At 42.6% G+C, this 21,522-nt stretch overlaps 1 pseudogene; it reads left to right on the forward strand.

The window, feature by feature from the left end:
- LOC124648872 overlaps window positions 1–21,522 on the forward strand; it is a 35,435-nt pseudogene that overhangs the window by 12,207 nt on the left and 1,706 nt on the right.

Genomic DNA, 21,522 nt, shown 5'->3' on the forward strand with positions numbered 1-21,522 from the left:
CAAGGCCCAAAGCAACCCGGCAACGACATTGATGTGTACCTAAGGCCATTAGTTGATGAACTTTTGGAGTTGTGGGCTGAACCAGGTGTACGTGTGTGGGATGAGCACACCGAACAGGAATTTGACCTACGAGCGTTGCTACTTGTAACCATCAACGATTGGCCTGCTCTTAGTAACATTTCAGGACAGACGAACAAGGGATAGAATGCATGCACACACTGTTTAGATGATACTGAAAGTAAAAATTTGGAAAAATGTAGGAAGAATGTGTACCCGTACAATCGCCGTTTTTTTCCGCGCATGCATGCCTTAAGGAAGAAAAGGCAAGCATTTCAATGGCGAGGCAGAACCCCTTCCGAAGCCTGTCCTCCATAGAGGTGTTGATGTATTTGAGATGGTCAAGGATTTAAATGTAATCTTTGGAAAGGGTCCAGGCAGATGACATGTTCCGAATGACGTTGACGGACACGCGCCCATGTGGAAGAAGAAATTTATATTTTGGGAGCTAGAATATTGGAAAGTCCTGGAAGTCCGCTCTGCAATCGACGTGATGCACCTGGTGATTGAAGAATCTTTGTATGAATATTCCAGGTTTCCTGGGCGTGTATGGGAGGACAAAAGATACACCAGAAGCACGGGAGAACCAACAACATCGCAAGGGACGAGAGGGCAATCATCCAGGGCAGTTTCAAGGGTCTGCCGCACTACTCTCTTACCAAAGAAGGAAAGAAAATCTTTTTTTAAGCCCTATTCAGTATCAAGGTTCCATCTGGTTTATCGTCGAATATAAAGGGAATAGTAAATATGATAGAGAAAAAATTCCAGAACCTAAAGTCTCATGACTGCCACGTGCTTATGACGCAATTGCTTCCGGTTTCATTGAGTGGACTTCTACCAGAAAATGTTCGACTTCCCATTGTGAAGGTATGTGCATTCCTCAATGCAATTTCTCAGAAGGTAATGGATCTAGAAAGTTTGTCAGGGTTACAGCTTGATGTGGTCCAATGTCTTGTCAGCTTCGAGTTGTTGTTCCCACCATCCTTCTTCAATATTATGACATAGCTCCTAGTTCACCTAGTCGATAAGATTAGAATTCTCGGTCTTGTATTTCTACACGATATGTTCCCCTTCGAGAGGTTCATGGAGGTCTTAAATAAATATGTTCATAACCGCGCTAGGCTAGAAGGAAGCATCTCAAAGGGCTACGGGAACAGAGGAGTTCATTGAGTTTTGTGTTGACTTTCTTCCTGGACTTAAGCCGATTGGTGTTCCTGAATCTCCGTATGAGGGGAGGCTGACTGGAAAAAGGCACAATAGGAAGAAAAGCAACTGTATGCAAGAATAAGCTTTCTTTCAATCAAGCACACTTCACAGTTCTATACAATTCTAGCTTGGTGGCTTGGTATATCGAGAAACACAAGAATATTGTACGAGAACTAAACCCGGGCCAACCTGAGTCCTTGATTACACGTCAACACATGAAGACCTAAGGCATTTGGTTGAAGACAAGTCTCATGAGTAGCACCACTGTTGGAGAGCAGCTATAATTGTTGGCCAGGTTACCATCTTCGAACATATGTACTTTCCTAGGGTACGAGATAAATGGGAATACATTTTACACGATCGCCCAAGATAAAAAGAGCACCAACCAAAACAGTAGTGTCCTCTTTGATGCAAAAGACAAGAATAGGCAGACCACCACATATTATGGGTACATAGAGGAGATATGGGAACTTGACTATGGACCTAGTTTTAAGGTCCCTTTGTTTCAGTGCAAATGGGTGAAGCTGAGCGGGGTACAGGTAGACGATAAGTACAGCATGAGAATAGTGGATCTCAACAACCTTGCGTACATGGACGAGCCATTCGTCCTAGCCAACGATGTGGCTCAAGTTTTCTACGTGAAGGACATGTCTAGCAAACCGAGAAAAAGAAATCAGCAAAAGAATACATCAACCGAGGAGCCAAAGCGCCACATAGTTCTTTCAGGGAAAAGAAACATCATGGGAGTGGATGACAAGATAGACATGTCAGAAGATTATAATAAGTTTCATGAAATTCCACCCTTCACGGTGAAAATTGACACAAGCATCATGTTAAATGACGAAGATTCTCCATGGCTACGGCGCAGAAGAAAACCACACCACTAGATGGCGATGTTGGTGATATTTAAACATTTTATATAATAATATATTCTAAATAGTTCCCAAGAAAATCTCTACATTTATGTTATAGTGAGAACCCTCCATTTTTCCTTTTCCCGGAAAGCTCTCTCTGCTCTCCCCTCCTCTTGTACCCTGAGCTACTAGTTGTTGGTTCTATACTAGCAGCTCCCTGCCGGGAGCCCTGCTTGCGGAAGAGTTCCCTTGAGCAGAGCTTCCGAAGATGTCTAAGACGGCCAGCCATCTAAGACATCTTCGAGAAGCTCCACCGGAGAGGCTCTTTCCTTCCTAGTCGTTGCCTCCTCTCTCTACTCACGGGCTGCTCTCTCTGCTCTCCCCGGAGAGGCTATATATATCGGTGTGCCCCTGCTTGTGACGGTAAAGCACACGTCCGTTGGGAACCCCAAGAGGAAGGTATGATGAGTACAGCAGTGAGTTTTCCCTCAGTAACAAACCAAGGTTATCGAACCAGTAGGAGATGAAGATCACGTGAAGGTTGTTGGTGAAGGAGTGTAGTGCGGCGCAACACCAGGGATTCCGGTGCCAACGTGGAACCTGCACAACACAATCAAAATTCTTTGCCCCAACTTAACAGTGAGGTTGTCAATCTCACTGGCTTGCTGAAAATAAAGGATTAAACGTATGGTGTGGGAAATAATGTTTGCTTGCAGAAAACAAAAGAGAACAATGATTGCAGTAGGTTGTATTTCAGATGTAAAAGAATGGACCGGGGTCCACAGTTCACTAGTGGTGTCTCTCCAATAAGATAAATAACATGTTGGGTAAACAAATTACAGTTGGGCAATTGACAAATAGAGAGGGCATAACAATGCACATACATATCATGATGACTACTATGAGATTTACGTAGGGCATTACGACAAAGAACATAGACCACCATCCAGCATGCATCTATGCCTAAAAAGTCCACCTTCGGGTTAGCATCCGCACCCTTTCAGTATTAAGTTGCAAACAACAGACAATTGCATTAAGTACTGTGCGTAATGTAAACAATACAAATATCCTTAGACAAAGCATTGATGTTTTATCCCTAGTGGCAACAAGCACATCCACAACCTTAGAACTTTCTATCACCGTCCCGCATTCAATGGAGGCATGAACCCACTATCTAGCATAAATACCCCCTCTTGGAGTTACAAGTATCAACTTGGCCAGAGCCTCTACTAGCAACGGAGAGCATGCAAGATCATAAATGACATATATGATAGATCAATAATCAACTTGACATAGTATTCCATATTCATCGGATCCCAACAAACACAACATGTAGCATTACAAATAGATGATCTTGATCATGATAGGAAGCTCACAATATCTAAACATGGTGGCATAATAGGAGAAGACAACCATCTAGCTACTTCTATGGACCCATAGTCCAAGGATGAACTACTCACGCATCAATCCGGAGGCGGGCATGGTGATGTAGAGCCCTCCGGTGATGATTCCCCTCTCCGGTAGGGTGCCGGAGGAGATCTTCTGAACCCCCCCCCCCCAGATGGGGTTGATGGCGGCGGCGTCTCTGGAACTGTTCTCGTAATTTGGCTCGCGGTACTAGGGTTTTCCGCGACGAAGGAATAAATAGGCGAAGGGGCAGTGTCGCCCTATGGTTATGGCCCCCTGCTGCCCTTCCTCGACTCTTCTTCGGACTTCTGGAACACTCCGTGGAAAATAGGGCCGTGGGCTTTTTTTTTCGTCCAATTCCGAGAATATTTGTAAACCAACTTTTCTGAAATCAAAAACAGCAGAAAACAAGAACTGGCACTGTGGCATCTTGTTAATAGGTTAGTCTCAGAAAATGCATAAGAACATTGTAAAGTGTGAATAAAACATGTAGGTATTGTCATAAAACTAGCATGGAACATAAGAAATTATAGATACGTTGGAGACGTATCAAGCATCCCCAAGCTTAGTTCCTACTCGCCCTCGAGTAGGTAAACGATAAAAAGAATAATTTCTGAAGTGACATGCTACCAACATAATCTTGATCAATACTATTGTAAAGCATATGAGATGAATGAAGTGACTCAAAGCAATGGTCTATAGTTTGCTAACAAAAAGATAATGACTAAACAACTGAATCATATAGCAAAAACTTTTCATGAATAGTACTTTCAAGACAAGCATCAAAAAGTCTTGCATAAGAGTTAACTCATAAAGCAATAGATTCTTAATAAAAGGTTTTGAAGCAACACAAAGGAAGATTTAAGTTTCAGCAATTGCTTTCAACTTTCAACATGTATATCTCATGGATAATTGTCAACACAAAGTAATATGATGAGTGCAATAAGCAAGCATGTAAGAATCACTGCACACAGTTGACACAAGTGTTTGCTTCTAAGATAGAAAGAAGTAGGTAAACTGACTCAACATAAAGTAAAAGAAAGGCCCTTCGCAGAGGGAAGCAGGGATTAAATCATGTGCTAGAGCTTTTCAAGTTTTGAAATCATATAAAGAGCATAAAAAATAAAGTTTTGAGAGGTGTTTGTTGTTGTCAACGAATGGTAGTGGGCACTCTAACCCCCTTGTCAAACAGACTTTCAAAGAGCGGCTCCCATGAAGGACGTTATCTCTACCAGCAAGGTAGATCATCCCTCTTCTCTTTTCTTTACACATGTATTTTATTTTTATTTATAGATGACACTCCTCTCAACCTTTTGCTTTCACAAGCCATGGCTAACCGAATCCTCGGGTGCCTTCCAACATTTCACATACCATGGAGGAGTGTCTATTGCAAAATTAAGTTGCTTACTGATAAATCAGGGCAAAACATGTGAAGAGAATTATTAATGAAAGTTAATTAATTGGGCTGGGCAACCCGTTGCTAGCTCTTTTTGCAAAATTATTGGATAAGCGGATGATGCCACTAGTCCATTGGTGAAAGTCTGCCCAAGAAGATTGAAAGATAAAACACCACATACTTCCTCATGAGCTATAAAACATTGACAAAAATAAGGAGTAATAAAGTTTTGAATTGTTTAAAGGTAGCACATGAAGTATTTACTTGGAATGGCAGAAAAATACCACATAGTAGGTAGTTATGGTGGACACAAATGGCATAGGTTTTGGCTCAAGGTTTTGGATGCACGAGAAGCATTCCCTCTCAGCACAAGGCTTTGGCTAGCAAGGTTGTTTGAAGCAAACACAAGTATAAACAGGTACAACAAAACTTACATAAGAACATATTGCAAGCATTATAAGACTCTACACTGTCTTCCTTGTTGCTCAAACACTTTTACCAGAAAATATCTAGACCTTAGAGAGACCAATCATGCAAACCAAATTTCAACAAGCTCTACGGTAGTTCTCCACTAATAGGGTTAAACTACATGATGCAAGAGCTTAAACATGATCTACTTGAGAGCTCAAAACAATTGCCAAGTATCAAATTATTCAAGACAATATACCAATTACCACATGAAGCATTTTCTATTTCCAACCAAATAGCAATAAATGCCGCGGCTTTCAGCTTTTGCCATGAACATTAAAAGTAAAACGAAGAACGCCAGTGTTCAAATGAAAAAGCGGAGCGTGTCTCTCTCCCACACAAGCATGTCAGGATCCGATTTATTCAGAGAATGAAAATAACAAAACGAAAATAAAAGCACACAGACGCTCCAAGTAAAGCACATAAGATGTGACAGAATTAAAATATAGTTTCACTAGAGGTGACCTGATAAGTTGTTGATGAAGAAGGGGATGCCTTGGGCATCCCCAAGCTTAGACGCTTGAGTCTTCTCGAATTATGCAGGGATGAACCACGGGGGCATCCGAAAGCTTAGACTTTTCACTCTTCTTGATCGTATTATATCATCCTCCTCTGTTGATCCTTGAAAACTTTCTTCACACCAAACTCAAAGCAATCTCATTAGAGGGTTAGTGCATAATTAAAAATTCACATGTTCAGCAAGGACACAATCATTCCCAACACTTATGGACATTACCCAAGGTTACTGAAATTTAATGGAGCAAAGAAACCCACTCAAACACAGTAAAAGAGGCAATGCGAAATAAAAGGCAGAATCTGTCAAAACAGAACAGTCCGTAAAGACGAAAATTTTCGAGGCACTTAACATGCTCAGATAGAAAAAGCTCCAGTTGAATGAAAGTTGCGTACATATCTGAGGATTACTCATGAATTTTTTCAGAATTTTTAGATTCTTCTACAGAGAGAAAAACTCAAATTCGTGACAGCTAAAAATCTGTTTCTCCGCAGAAATCCAAATCTAGTATCAACCTTCTATCAAAGACTTTACTTGGCACAACAATGCAAGAAAATAAAGATAAAAGGTATTGCTACAGTAGTAACAAGCACCTTGACTCAAATATAAAACAAAAATTGCAGAAATAAAATAATGGGTTGTCTCCCATAAGCGCTTTTTTAACGCCTTTCAGCTAGGCGCAGAAAGTGAAAATCAAGTAACATCAAGAGAAGAAGCATCAACATCATAATTTGTTCTAATAATAGAATAAAAAGGAATCTTCATTCTCTTTCTAGGAAAGTGTTCCATACCTTTCTTAAGAGGAAATTAATATTTAATATTTCCTTCTTTCATATCAATAATAGCACCAACGGTTCGTAGAAAGGGTCTTCACAAAAACATAGGACAAGAAACATTGCATTCAATATCCAAAACAACAAAATCAACGGGGACAAGGTTATTGTTAACCGTAATGTGAACATTGTCAATTCTCCCCAAAGGTTTCTTTTTAGAATTATAAGCAAGATTAACATCCAAATAACAACATTCCAAAGGTGGCAAGTCAAGCATATCATAAAGTTTCTTAGACATAACAGAAATACTTGCACCAAGATCACATAAAGCATTACAATCAAAATCATTGACCTCTATTTTAATGATGGGCTCCCAACCATCTTCCAACTTCCTAGGGATAGAAGCTTCAAGTTTTAATTCCTCTTCCCTAGCTTTAATGAGAGCATTTGTAATATGTTTTGTAAAGGCCAAGTTTATAGCACTAGCATTAGGACTTCTAGCAAGTTTTTGCAAGAACTTAATAACTTCAGAAATATGACAATTATCAAAATCAAAACCATTATGATCTAAAGCAATGGGACCATTGTCCCCAACACTTTGAAATTTTTTAGCACTTTTATCACAAACAGTTTCAGCAGTTTCAGGCAATTTTGCACGCTTTGTAGTAGAAGTAGAAACATTGCCAACACCAATTATTTTACCATTGATAGTAGGAGGTTTAGCAACATGTGAAGCATCAACATTACTAGTGGTGGTAATAGTCCAAACTCTAGCTATATTTTTCTCTTTAGCAAGTTTTTCTTCTCTTTCCCACCTAGCATGCAATTCAGCCATCATTCTAATATTGTCATTATTTCGAACTTGGATAGCATTTGCTGTAGCAAATGACTTAGCATCTTTTACTTCATTAGGCATAACTTTCAGTTTCAAAAGATCAACATCAAGAGAAAGACTATCAACCTTAGAAGCAAGAACATCAATTTTACCAAACTTTTCCTCAACAGATTTATTAAAAGCGGTTTGTGTACTAATAAATTCTTTAAGCATGACTTCAAGATCAGAGGGTACACTCCTACTATTATTGTAAGAATTACCATAATAATTACCACTGTTAGAAGGATATGGCCTATAGTTGTTGCCAAAATTATTCCTATAAGCATTGTTGTTGAAATTATTATTTTTAATGAAGTTCACATCAACATGCTCTTCTTGAGCAACCAATGAAGCTAAAGGAACATTATTAGGATCAATATGAGATTAACCATTAACAAGCATAGACATAATAACATCAATCTTATCACTCAAGGAGGAGGTTTCTTCAACAGAATTTACCTTCTTACCTTGAGGAGTCCTTTCAGTGTGCCATTCAGAGTAGTTGATCATCATATCATCAAGAAGCTTTGTTGCAGCACCCAAAGTGATGGACATAAAAGTACCTCCAGCAGCTGAATCCAATGAGTTCCTTGAAGAAAAATCTAATCATCCATAAAAGGTTTGGATGATCATCCAAGTAGTTAGTCCATGGGTGGGGCAATTCTTTAACAAAGATTTCATTCTTCATTATCCAATTGCTTAAAGTTCATAATGCTACTTCTCAAAGATATAATTTTACCAGGAGGATAATATTTTCCAATGAAAGCTTATTTACATTTATTCCATGAGCTAATACTATTTTTAGGCAAAGATGGCAACCAATCTTTAGCTCTTCCTCTCAATGAGAAAGAAAACAATTTCAGTTTTATAATATCCCCATATACATCCTTATACTTTTGCATTTCACAAAGTTCAACAAAATTATTAAGATGGGCAGCAGCATCATCAGTACTAACACCAGAAAATTGCTCTCTCATAACAAGATTTAGTAAAGCAGGTTTAATTTCATAAAATTCTGTTGTAGAAGCAGGTGGAGCAATAGGAGTGCATATGAAATCATTATTATTTGTGCTAGTGAATTCACACCACTTAGTATTCTCAGGAGTATTCATTTTAGCAATAATAAAAATAAATAAAGCAAAACCGAATTAAGTAAAGTAAAACAAATAACTATTTTTTTTGTGTTTTTGATATAAAGAAAGCAAACAAGATAGGAAATAAAATAAAGCAAGACAATGAACAAAGTAAAGAGATTGGGTGTGAGAGACTCCCCTTGCAGCGTGTCTTGATCTCCCCGGCAACGGCGCCAGAAAAGTAGTTGCTTGTGACGGTAAAGACACGTCCGTTGGGAACCCCAAGAGGAAGGTATGATGAGTACAGCAGCGAGTTTTTCCTCAGTAACAAACCAAGGTTATCGAACCAGTAGGAGATGAAGATCACGTGAAGGTTGTTGGTGAAGGAGTGTAGTGCGGCGCAACACCAGGGATTCCGGTGCCAACGTGGAACCTGCACAACACAATCAAAATACTTTGACCCAACTTAACAGTCAGGTTGTCAATCTCACTGGCTTGCTGAAAACAAAGGATTAAACGTAGAGAGAATTCCTTATTTGGCCTTGGCTGAAATTTGCCTTCCTTTTTTGGCCTTGGTAAATTTTTTCTTCCTTTCATGACCCACAAAGTTTGGTTGGTTCCTTATTTTGCCCTCTAGTACAATTTACGCACTAAGATGACCATTTTGCCCCTGCTGTAATATGCTAGCAAATTTTTGAGTTTCATAAAAATCTAAAATTTATTCCAGAAATACATGTATATGATTGGGATGTACGTGCAATGTTTCTGGCTCAAACACGTTTTATTTTAGGCTGTGAAACAAAAATCTGACATTATATAGGCGTATAGTGTACGTATAGTCTGTCAGAAATTTGTCTTTTTTGTATCTTCCAAAATACAATGTATTTTAGGATGAAATTTCTGGCGTGCCTGCGGATTGTCTGTATGTTTGTTCCTATTTAATATCAAATTTTTTGGAGTTGTGGAAATACAAAAAAAATTGGATTAATTTATGGAATAAATTTGAGATTTTCCGGAATAAATTGCAGCAGGGGCAAAATGGTGCGCTGGTACCAGCCACGGTGGGGATTGCTTTTTTTTTAACAAACCAACTAGTATATCACAGATTTTTTAGTGCAATTTTGCCACATATTGTTGCAGGGGCAAAATGGTCATCTTAGTGCTTAAATTGTACTAGAGGGCCAAATAAGGAACCAACCAAACTTTGTGGGTCATGAAAGGAAAGAAAAAATTTGCCAGGGCCAAAAAAGGAAGGCAAACTTTAGACAGGGCCAAATAAGAAATTCTCTCAACAACGTATTGTGTGGAAAATAATGTTTGCTTCCAGAAAACAAAAAAGAACAATGATTGCAGTAGGTTGTATTTCAGATGTAAGAGAATGGACCGGGGTCCACAGTTCACTAGTGGTGTCTCTCCAATAAGATAAATAACATGTTGGGTAAACAAATTACAGTTGGGCAATTGACAAATAGAGAGGGCATAACAATGCACATACATATCATGATGACTACTATGAGATTTACTTAGGGCATTACCACAAAGAACATAGACCGCCATCCAGCATGCATCTATGCCTAAAAAGTCCACCTTCGGGTTAGCATCCGCACCCCTTCCAGTATTAAGTTGCAAACAACATACAATTGCATTAAGTACTGTGCGTAATGTAAATAATACAAATATACTTAGACAAAGCATTGATGTTTTATCCCTAGTGGCAACAACACATCCACAACCTTAGAACTTTCCGTCACACGTCCCGCATTCAATGGAGGCATGAACCCACTATCTAGCATAAATACCCCCTCTTGGAGTTACAAGTATCAACTTGGCCAGAGCCTCTACTAGCAACCGAGAGCATGCAAGATCATAAATAACATATATGATAGATCAATAATCAACTTGACATAGTATTCCATATTCATCGGATCCCAACAAACACAACATGTAGCATTACAAATAGATGATCTTGATCATGATAGGCAGCTCACAAGATCTAACATGATAGCACAATAAGGAGAAGACAACCATCTAGCTACTGCTATGGACCCATAGTCCAGGGGTGAACAACTCACACATCAATCCGGAGGCGATCATGGTGATGAAGAGTCCTCCGGTGATGATTCCCCTCTTCGGCAGGGTGCCGGAGGAGATCTTTTGAACCACCCCCCCCCCGAGATGGGGTTGATGGCGGCGGCGTCTCTGGAACTGTTCTCGTAATTTGGCTCTCGGTACTAGGGTTTTCCGCGATGAAGGAATAAATAGGCGAAGGTGCAGCGTCGCCCTATGGTGTGGGCCACCTCCTGCCCTTCCTCGACTCTTCTTCGGACTTCTGGAACACTCCGTGGAAAATAGGGCCGTGGGCTTTTGTTTCGTCCAATTCCGAGAATATTTGTAAACCAACTTTTCTGAAATCAAAAACAGCAAAAAACATGAACTGGCACTGTGGCATCTTGCTAATAGGTTAGTCCCAGAAAATACATAAAAACATTATAAAGTGTGAATAAAACATGTAGGTATTGTCATAAAACTAGCATGGAACATAAGAAATTATAGATACGTTGGAGACGTATCAGCCCCCAGATAATCCCCTCCCCCCATATAAGGCAAACACCAGATAAGCCTCCCCCATATTAAGCCCCCCTCTTTTGTCCCGGTTTGAGCCCCTACCCGGGACAAAGGGGGTATATAAACTAACCCACCATCTCGGTCAAAGCCACCACCCCAAATAAGCCTCCCTCAGATTACTTCAACCAAATTTAAACTAAAACAACGACAACGACTTTATTGAAATTTAACTAAACACTTTAACTAAATTAAACTAAAATAACGATTACGACTTTATTGAAATTTAACTAAATACTTTAACTAAATTTAAACTAAAACAACTACGACTAGTTCTTCCGCGCATCCGCTGCTGCCCACTTGGTTGCCGCCTCCTGCCGCAGCTGCTGCTGCACCTCCTCCTCACAACGACGCTTATGCATCTCCTCATGATCCAGCTCCACCACACGCCTCCGATTATGCAGCTCCTGGATACTCTGCCTCTCAAATGCTTCTATGGTAGCCGCTAGCGCCGCCGCCTCCCACTCCTCTATCTCCGCGAGCTGCGGGTCCACCTCCACCGGTGGCGGGTGCGGTGGCGGGGGCATTGTGAAATGGGCTAGGGTTCAATGAGTGAAGTGGGAGGCGGGGACGTAGGAGCTATTTATAGAGGCGTGTAGGCGGTAAATCTCCGTGCGGCGTCATGGCGGGAAACTATCCTGCGAGGCGTCGCGGCGGGAGCGGGAAACTTTCCCACGCGATTTTAATGAATACCTTATTAAAAAACACTAGAAAAGAAACAGAAAAAACACACTAGAAAAAACACCCAGAAAAAACACTAGAAAAAACCCAAAAAACACTAGAAAAGCCTCCATTGGCCTGGAGCCCTAGTCCACGATCGAGCTCCAGGCTGTTGGATTAAAACGGCGGGAGCCGTTGGATTTTCTTGATGCCACGGATCCACCCCTTTTGTCCCGGCCCGAGCCACCAGCCAGGACAAAAGGCTCCACCGCTAAGGCCCACTCCCCCGACCCCTTTTGTCCCGGTCCGAGCCACCAGCCGGAAAAAAAAGGGGCGTATATAAACGATCCCACCATCCTAGTCGAAGCCATCGACCGGGACAGCGGAGGCCAATCGCGCACCAGAGCGCCACCAGGCTGCCGAGATCTTCTCCGGCGCCGGTAGCTCCCCCGCCGCGTACGCACATCTGCCGCCGCGCACGCGCCTGCCGCCCCCGCGCGCACGCACCACCTCCCCGGCCCGGACGCACGTGCCACCTCCTCCCGCGCCTGCCACACCCGCGGCCATCGACACCGGCCGTCGCGCCACCCACCACCGCCGCAACCGCCAAGGTACTCCTCCGGTCGGCCGGTTAATTAGGTAGCTAGGGTTAGGGTTAATTTAAGCGAGCAGTTGCATCCGGTAAAATTTCAGCGTGCCCTAGATATGGATCCACCGTTCGGTTCGCTCAAGCGCCCCCTACAAATACAGACCGATTTGGGTTTTTGGTCTCGGCCCAAAAAAAATTTGGGTTTTCCTCGTTTACGGTAACTGATCAGCGTCATTTTTCAGCTCCAACCCGTAAACTGGCGGTTATTTTCGGGTTTGGCCCTTTTACGGGCTCTGCTAGAGATGCTCTAAGACGGACAAAAAACCTCCAAAATTCAAAGGCTATCTAGCGAAGCAGGAGCATAACTGGGATGCATTTGTGGAGTACAAGACCTCAAAAGATGCTAAGGCCTTGTCAAAGAAAAACAAGAAGAATACAGATGAAAAGGTTTATCACCATAAAACGGGGTGAGGGGGCTACAAAAAATCCATGCCTAATTAAGTGGGATGAACAAGAGACTGAGATGCTGCGGAATGGGGTCACTCCAGAACCCATCCGAGAAAACTGGGACTTGAGGGAAAGAATCCCTCACCTCGAAATGCCATTTATAGATAGTTAGAATGTGCTTGCTGATATCGAAACACTCCTGGGGACGCCTGACCAACTGTAGATGCTCTTGTAGAAAGAACTCTATTTTGATCTAATCACCGGAACAGCTGCTTTAGGGCAGTATCCCACAGCAGGCTAATAAATACGCCTTTGCAGTCGTTATGAGCAATATCTTGGCGTACCATTTTGTAGGAGTCAGTGGGCACTTTGGAGTAGTAATCGAGAACTTGATGAACATACCAACCAGTATGTGAATCCGTAAGTGGAGGAAGAGAGGCTATATCTAGCTTTCCCTGCCTGGTGAGCCTAGTCTTTCCATGATTTCAGTTCAGAAGGACTATCTGAATGCCATATACCAATCTCAATCCTCCTGCTAATAACCTATCACACACAGTGTTATATCTCCCTTTTATCCATCTGAAGAAACTCCCTTCCCTATGTGACTTCAGCTTTCACCGGATGCGGAATTCTCGTTTTGTGCATGGGTGTGAGTATGACGTGCGAACAGGGAACCTTGTTCAAAGTGACAAGGTTAAGATACCGAGGGAAAGATGGCTTCAAGTGACGGAAGATATTAAAAAGGGGAAATTGAAGTTTGTTCCTGATAGAGAGAATGACTTGCTAACGTTGGTCCTCGGGAATCCCGAAAAGGGAGGATGAACACAAGGCCTTGGCCCTAGTTATCCGTGGCCGATTGAGTTTCCCAACAACATGGAGACTTATAGAAGCCGAGCGAGGGCAAAACAATGACAGGAGGAGGTGCAGAATGACCGGTTCTCCGAGTTCCAACGCCGACTTGACCAGCAGCAGCAGGAGATTGACAAACTTAGAGGAGGGCGCCATCTAAATAATACCGTCGGCGCATCTTAGCAGCAAAGCATTGTGGTCGACTCGGAGGTCCCGTCTGACAGTGCACAGATGATAGATGGCGGTCCCAGCTACCCCGTGGATTGAATCAAGGAGCAGACACCTTGTGATCTCCATCAGGAGTTCAGGAACCTATGTCTGAAGGTGGCGGCCGATTTTGTTTTACCTTCATTAGGACTTAAAGGTAAGCCGGCACTATGGCATGGCAATGAGATTCCAGCTGGCTATGCTCATGTCGGGGTGGATACAATTGTATCGTCATTTGAATCAATGGAGCTTGAAATCCCTGGACCCGAAGGTCAGGGTACACTCGGAGAAGTACTGGGTGACATCATTCTTTGGGAGAAGAAAAACATCAAGCTTCCAGGTTGGGTACCCCCTACGAGTCATCGCAGGTCACCATCACCTCCTCCGAGTCATCGCAGGTCACCATCACCTCCTCCGAGTGGTCGCAGGTCACCACCACCCCATGACTATGACCACCACAGACCTAGTCCATCTCGACTTGGTTTTCTTAACACACCATCGCAATATGACTTACACCAGAAGCAGAATGACTATACACGCACACTTGCGAAGGAAATTGATGAGCAGAGCAAGAAAAAGAGGAAAAGCTCTAGCGGGAGCAAATCATCAACTAAAAGTGCAGCTGGGAACAAATCAAGTACAAGTAGTGCACCCCACAAGGCCCAGCAAGCGGGAGCTAACAGGAAAAGAAAGGACGTTCCCATCTCGGAGAACAGGCCAAACAATCGATCCCACCCCTCAAGGTGTTAAATGTTCCCTTGGTGTACCAGCGGCAGGGTGGTTTGGATATGGAAGCAGCTGCGAAGCTAGCAGCTGACATGAATTGTAATGTGGAGGAATTGCTGAGTTCTCAAGATAACGCACTACCCTTTGGTGATATAGCCCCTAAATTTGTCTACGGGCCCCCTTAGTCAGCAATAAGAGGATGGGAGAACTGCCAACTCATATGCAGAATTTGCATCAATGGTACTTGGTGCCTGCAAGGTGGACAAAAGATACATCGTGGCGAATGTCCCAGAAGAATATTACTTCTGAAGGGAGGATATCCATATTGAGATTTGCGAACTCTGACAGTTATTCAATTTAGATGCCCTCGACAAGTCTCTCATGAGTTGCTATTGCTTGTAAGTTGTTGAATTCATTGTCTACATATAAGTTTCTGTCATTCATTTGTTCCTATTTATTGCATGTAATTATACTAATTATATCCTTTTGTACTCTGTTATGCAGAATGAAGATCGATGAATTTAAAAGAAGGCATATAGACAATATTGGGTTTGTTGACCCAGATAAAGTACATCATGACACAGTAAGGGATAACCCCGATGATACGGGGGCAAACCTGCTAAGGTTTTTAACGGAGCAACATTTATGTGATTCAATATTGTTTCCTTACAACTATAGGTGAGAGTCTTACTCTGTTGTACACATTCAGTTTTTCTTACTCGATGTTAAGTGTAATTCATGACGTATGTATAAACATATGCAGTTTTCACTGGGTTCTGCTAGACATTCAACTTGATAAGGGAATAGTTGAACTAAGGGATCCATTGAATAGAGGCCTGGAAGGGTTCCGCAACTTAAAGGACTTTCTCCAGAGGTAATTTCAATCATTGTCGCGCTATATCGATCTGTTTCGGAGATATCAGGTAATTATCCTCTCATTCAATCATTTTTTTGCCTGGAAGGGTTTGGAGAGGATTCAAGAGGATGGTTAAGGGTGGTACCTTCAAAGAGGAGCTAACGTTTACCCCTCTATTGTGCGCCCAGCAACCATAGGGGACGAATCTATGTGGATACTACGTTTGCGAGTCCACTCGCATGTTAACCACTGAGAAGAAGGATCGTAGATTCGACGTAAGCAATACATTCACAATTTTAATTTATTACCGTCAATATTTTGTTATCAAGATTGATATATTCATATTGATCTCATTTTCCTATATAGGTCGAGTACGTGCGGGAGAAGCTCCAACCACATGAACACCTACTAGGAATTACGGAGGAACTGGCGGAACTTTTGATGAGAGAAATAATAGACAATAAGGGCTTGTTTAGTGTAAATAGGCGCTTCTGATGATCCCCGTGTAATAGTTCAAACAGACGACGAGCTCTAGTCCCGGTAGCCGTGAGCTCCATGTATGCAAGGGACAAAAAATAATATTTGTTTGCTCGATCATAATACAAATTATCTGATATATATATAATGCATGAACGTGTACAACTTGTAGTAGCGTACAAATATATGAAAATTATTTTGAAATGAAAAAATGAAATAAAAGGGGGGTTGCTGCACCCCTACCGAACGTTTCCTAAACCCTAAAGGAGCAATATCCTGCGCGCGCCATGTAGAGGACCTTTTATCCCGGTCTGTGTTATCAGCTGGGACAAAAGAGGGTGACCCATGCGCATCCCGCGGCGGCCACGTGATGGACTATATGTCCTGGAGGTAAGCGGGCCGAGGCAAAAGGTTGAGCCTTTTCTCCCGCCTCTGTTGTCCCGGTTGCCCAACCGAGACAAAAACCTCTTACAGGCCGGGACAATTGGTCCGTTCTCCACTAGTGGTTTGCGATGAACGGCTCCGTGCTCATCATGCTGGAGCCCCATAGCGGGTTCATGGACACCGTCCCCGCCGCAGCGACGACGTACCCGCACCGGAACGGCGTGTTGTAATCATCATGTACATCGTGTGCTGGCAGGGCGACGGCGGCGGTGCGCCGGTCACAACCTGGCTTGCTAAGTTCTACGATTTCATGGGAAATCATGTGAGCAAGAACCCGAGGCAGGCCTACGTCAACTTCCGGGACCAGGAAATCGGCCAGAACCCGGCGGTAGTAGATTTTTTTTCGATAAAGGGAATATATTAATATCGAGAGATACCAATTACACCCAGCCTCTGCAACAACGTACCACCCTAATGGCACTACGGATGCACACAGCCAAAAAAACGAAAAGAAAACTAAGAAACAAAAGTCCCGCTACAATATCACGGACCTAATGCGGTGACCCAGCATACCACTGCATGTTGTAGTATACAAGTCGTTGATATGATCTTTGCGAAGGGACTTCTTCACAATTTGCCATATCCCTCAGAGTGGTACAACAGAAACATTGCAGGTCATAACACTCCATACTTTATTACAAACATTGTCTTAACAAGTTGGTATTCTCACGAGTCCTATGAGAACACCCTAAGATACTACTTAAGTACGATTACAACTCATAACAAATATAAAGAGCTCAACAACTTATTTAGGTAAGTTCTATGTTGCTCGGCTCTATGATGCTAGGGTATGTCACTACTCCTCCACCTCCGTGTCATATGGTCCGTAGACTATCCCATAGTCTACGCCTTCCACTCCGCCGGTAAGATCGAGTTCTTCGTAGACCAGCTCGTAACTTCCTTCTCGGTGCTCCATCGTTGATGGCCTCCACTTCCGGATCACAGTCTAGCAAGGGTGTCGAAAGAAAGTGAGTACATAGGTACTCAGCAAGTTCTAAAAGAATAAAAAGGTGTTTGATGCACTAACTACGACCATTGATCAGGAAATCGCCGGTCAGTGCATGTTTTGCAATCATTTCTTCAAAAGGTTGCTTTTATTATGAAAACTATGCCCGTCAGTCTTCACAGGTTGACTAGAACTTCGTGGAGTTCCTTTCCTGTCGCGTTCGCAGTTCCCTTCCCGGAACAAGGAGTGACAGCCACAATGTGATACACTCTGCAGAGGTGCGTTACTTTTCCCACAAGAGATCTCACCCTTTTTGCCATCCGCAGGGACTTGCCCCCGTTCACACTTCCTTTGGTGTGAGGCCATGTATAAAGATCCAAGCCCACACCGCCTTCTCCGCGATCGCAAACCCACCCTTTTGTCCAACCGTACACCTCCAGTAGACTTCCCCGATAATACGGCTTTACTCATGGTGTACTCCGGACAATCCCTCATAGATCGTAGAGCTTATCATCACTAATGGATGGGGATTTAAAAGGATTTCCCAACCTATTGCGGCGGTGCCTCCGGCACCCCACCGGATCTCCGATCCGTTGGCGTGCGAAGGGAAAAGATACGGCTGGCTTCCCCGCAGCCATTATAGATCTCATGGTCAACACGGTTTGTACGGCGCTAGAATCACTGGACGGCATTGGTAATTTAATCCTAGGGTGATATAACCCATTGCAATGGAACCTCCACCATATCAACACACACCATGGTTCCATTGCCATCCACATAGTCATATTCATAGTTCGAAAGTAACATTTCATTTGCGATGCAGGAATGATAAGTATATAGCTTTGCATTAAAGTAGTAGAAAATACTCAAGTTGACATGAGCAAGGGTGAACTTGCCTGTGGATCTGCGAGATAGTGCAGTTCAATGCAGTTGATGGAACCTGGACCTCGGGTTCTGTAAGAAGCATCATTGTCCGGTAAGGACAATGTTATAAAATCCAAATAATGCAATCATGGATGGATTATTTTATGTTGAATCCCTTTACCCCGTTGGGTTATAGCCATTTAGGGTTGTATTTAAGATTTATGTCTTTGACGGTAATTTACAGTTGATTTAAAAGTATAAACCATTTTAATTCACACAAAGTACAACAATTTAAAGTAAAACTATTTACTTGGTGATTCCCTTAATCATTCCAAAAATAATTGAAAATTTATAGAGTTACCTCTATAGTTTTTGGAATAAAAAGGAGTATAGTATTTTTCTGGGAAAAATACCCTTTTTCAAAAGAAATGACTTGGAATAATAGAATTTCCTTTTGAAATGTTTGAAAATAAGTATTTGAACTTATTTAAGATTTTTCCTTGAATTTTAATTACAAGGAAATAATAATTTTAAATTCCAAGTTATTATTTAAATTCTTAAAATTCATAATTTTGAATTTGTTTCATAAATTCCATTTCATATTTTATTCTTGTTAAGATTTATTTTTCATTCATTAATCCAATTTTTAATGGATTTTTAGAGTTGTATTTGATTTATTAAAATTTGGTAAAGTTCTGGCCTTTTATTAAATGTTAAAAGACCAAAATACCCCCCTGGACCCATATTGGGCCCAGCCCAATAACTTAGGCCCATGGGACAGCCCACTAAGGCTTGCCCCATAGCGGCTTGGTGGAGCCGAACGGCCCACCGCACTCTCACTCACTCGGCCCTCTCACTCGCTCGACCTAACCCTAATCTCTCTCGCGACGCCCTGGCGATGGCGTCGCCGCCATGGCCGCCGCCGTGCTCCGGCCATCGCCGTGCTTCCCTGACCTCGCCACCTACCTGATCTGGACCGCCGCGAGACGATCTATCGATCTGTCCGCGTGGTTTCCTCGATTGCTTCCTCTCCTGGCGAATCGCCTCCTCTCTGGATCTCGTGGAGAATCGCCTTGGGCGATTGGGTGATCTCCGACGAGCTCTCGCCCTCGCCGTCGACGTGTGCGCCTCCGAGACCGACTTGGCGCGGGTGCTTCTTGCAGTACCTGTGCCGTCGTCTCTGTGACGTGCTGCTGTGGTGGTGTTCGTCGGCGTAACGCCGGCGCCTTGCCTGGCTTTGCAGCTGCTATGGCCGCGCGAGCACTGCCTCGCCATGCCATAGCCTCTGCCACCAGGCGCGTGTAAGTTGCTCTGCTCCTTCTCCTTCTCCTCTCCATACCTGTGCGCCTCTCCAAGCTACTGTGCTTCTTCTTCCTTATGCTCTGTTGCTTTCTGGTGATCCTGTGATCACACAGAACTCTACCATGGTTGCTTAATCCTCCTATGCTTCCCTTTGCTGCAAGCTCATGGCCAAATCACCAATTTCTGGTACTGGCCAGTGTTGCCTTGCTTGCTGTACATGCTCTGTTTGCTTAACTGTTGCTCGTAGCCTGCTCTAATTTGGCTATGCTCTGTTGTGCTTGCTTATGAACTTGCTATCCATGCAGTACTTGCATTATGGACTTGCTTGTGCTTACTGGCATGTTACACTTACTTGTCTAGGTGTACTGTGGTTCATCAGTGATACTTGTGAGTGCCAGTGGTGCTTGAGAAATGCTTATGTGCTTCCTATGCAAGCCAATGATCCATTGGATCATTCCTTGCTTGTTGGCTAACCTCTCTGTGTAACTTGGCTTGCTATAATTGATCCATTTGATCAATTCAATTATCGATGATAGCTCATCGGTTAATACTGTGACTAAATGATTCAATTATCTTGTGATGTTGATGCTCAAACATCACTATGATGTTGCTTACTTGTGCTGTTGCTCATCTAAGCTACCCAGACTTGCTCTAGTGGCTATGGATTAAACTGTGTTGCTTAATAGTATGCTACTGTCAATGCTTAGCATGGATCTGTGATAAATTCATGCTTGTATTACTTAAATTATGATGAACTGCTTATGCAGTGATGATTGAATTACTTGCTTGTCTGAAATTGCTATTCATGATTCTTTTACAAGCAATTAGAGTATGAATCCATTTCTGGATAGTGATGCTTTGTATTTGGCTTGGCCTTGGGATGGTTCTAAGTGTGTTGTGACCTCAGTAGCCTTGCTACTGACTGGTTGCTCACATGGTTGGTTGGATCTTGTTGGCTACTCATCTTTGCTTGCATATTTGGGGATCATAATAAATATGAATGCCAATATGCTTGCTTGTGAAGAAATCTAGGGTTTCCTGATGGTTGTATGCTTAGGATTTCTTGTGTAGTCTTAGTTGCTAATCTTTGCCATCTACTGGTGCTATCTATGCATCTAATCCGGCTAGTGTGTGCATCCGCACATATGTGCTAGTTTCTGTGTATAAGATCTGTACCTAGATGCTTTTTATTTTAGTGGCTTTTGACTGGCAGTATTCCTTGGTGAAAACCAAGTGATGATCTACCCATATGAGCATCTGCTCATCCCATGCTTATTTTATGCATATGTGATGGATCAGATCCATTGGATCTGTCCAGGTATTTGGTATACCTTGTTCCAGCTCCTAGAAAGAAATGTTTTGTTGATGCAGACTTGTGGTTTGTGTCACAGCCCTTCACCTCCAGATCTTGGATGATCTTCTCAGGTCACCATGATTTCTGGTGGTTGAGTGGTTGTGTGTGTTGGTTCTGTTCTTGAGCAAGAACTGGATGGACTGTGCTTGTTCTTGCTTCACCCTTACCTGGTGATCTTATCTGGTCGACTGTGCACTGGTTCTAGGGTTTGTGCCCCTTTTATATGAACTCTACTTCTGTTCTTGCAATGACACACAAGCCTGGCTTGCTTTGGTGACTAAGCTTGTGCATTGCCTTGCTGTGGCCTACCCAGCACACATGAGCCGTGTGCTCTCATATGCTGAAAATTGAGCCCTCGGTGGTGCTCAGGTTTGGTCTCGTCGTTGCCCTTATCTTGTCGTTGTCCGGGTTTTGGACAAGCACAAGTGTACTGTGATAGTTTCACTGTCCAAACTGAACTTTGTGTTATTTCTACTAACTCGTCCAAACTGAATCAGGTTAACACTTGTGTTCTGGTTAGTATTTGTTCTTTGTTTTGCAGGTTTTGAAGATGAATA

The sequence above is a fragment of the Lolium rigidum genome, chromosome 4, assembly GCF_022539505.1.
Source record: "Lolium rigidum isolate FL_2022 chromosome 4, APGP_CSIRO_Lrig_0.1, whole genome shotgun sequence".
In the NCBI taxonomy this organism is placed as follows: domain Eukaryota; kingdom Viridiplantae; phylum Streptophyta; class Magnoliopsida; order Poales; family Poaceae; genus Lolium; species Lolium rigidum.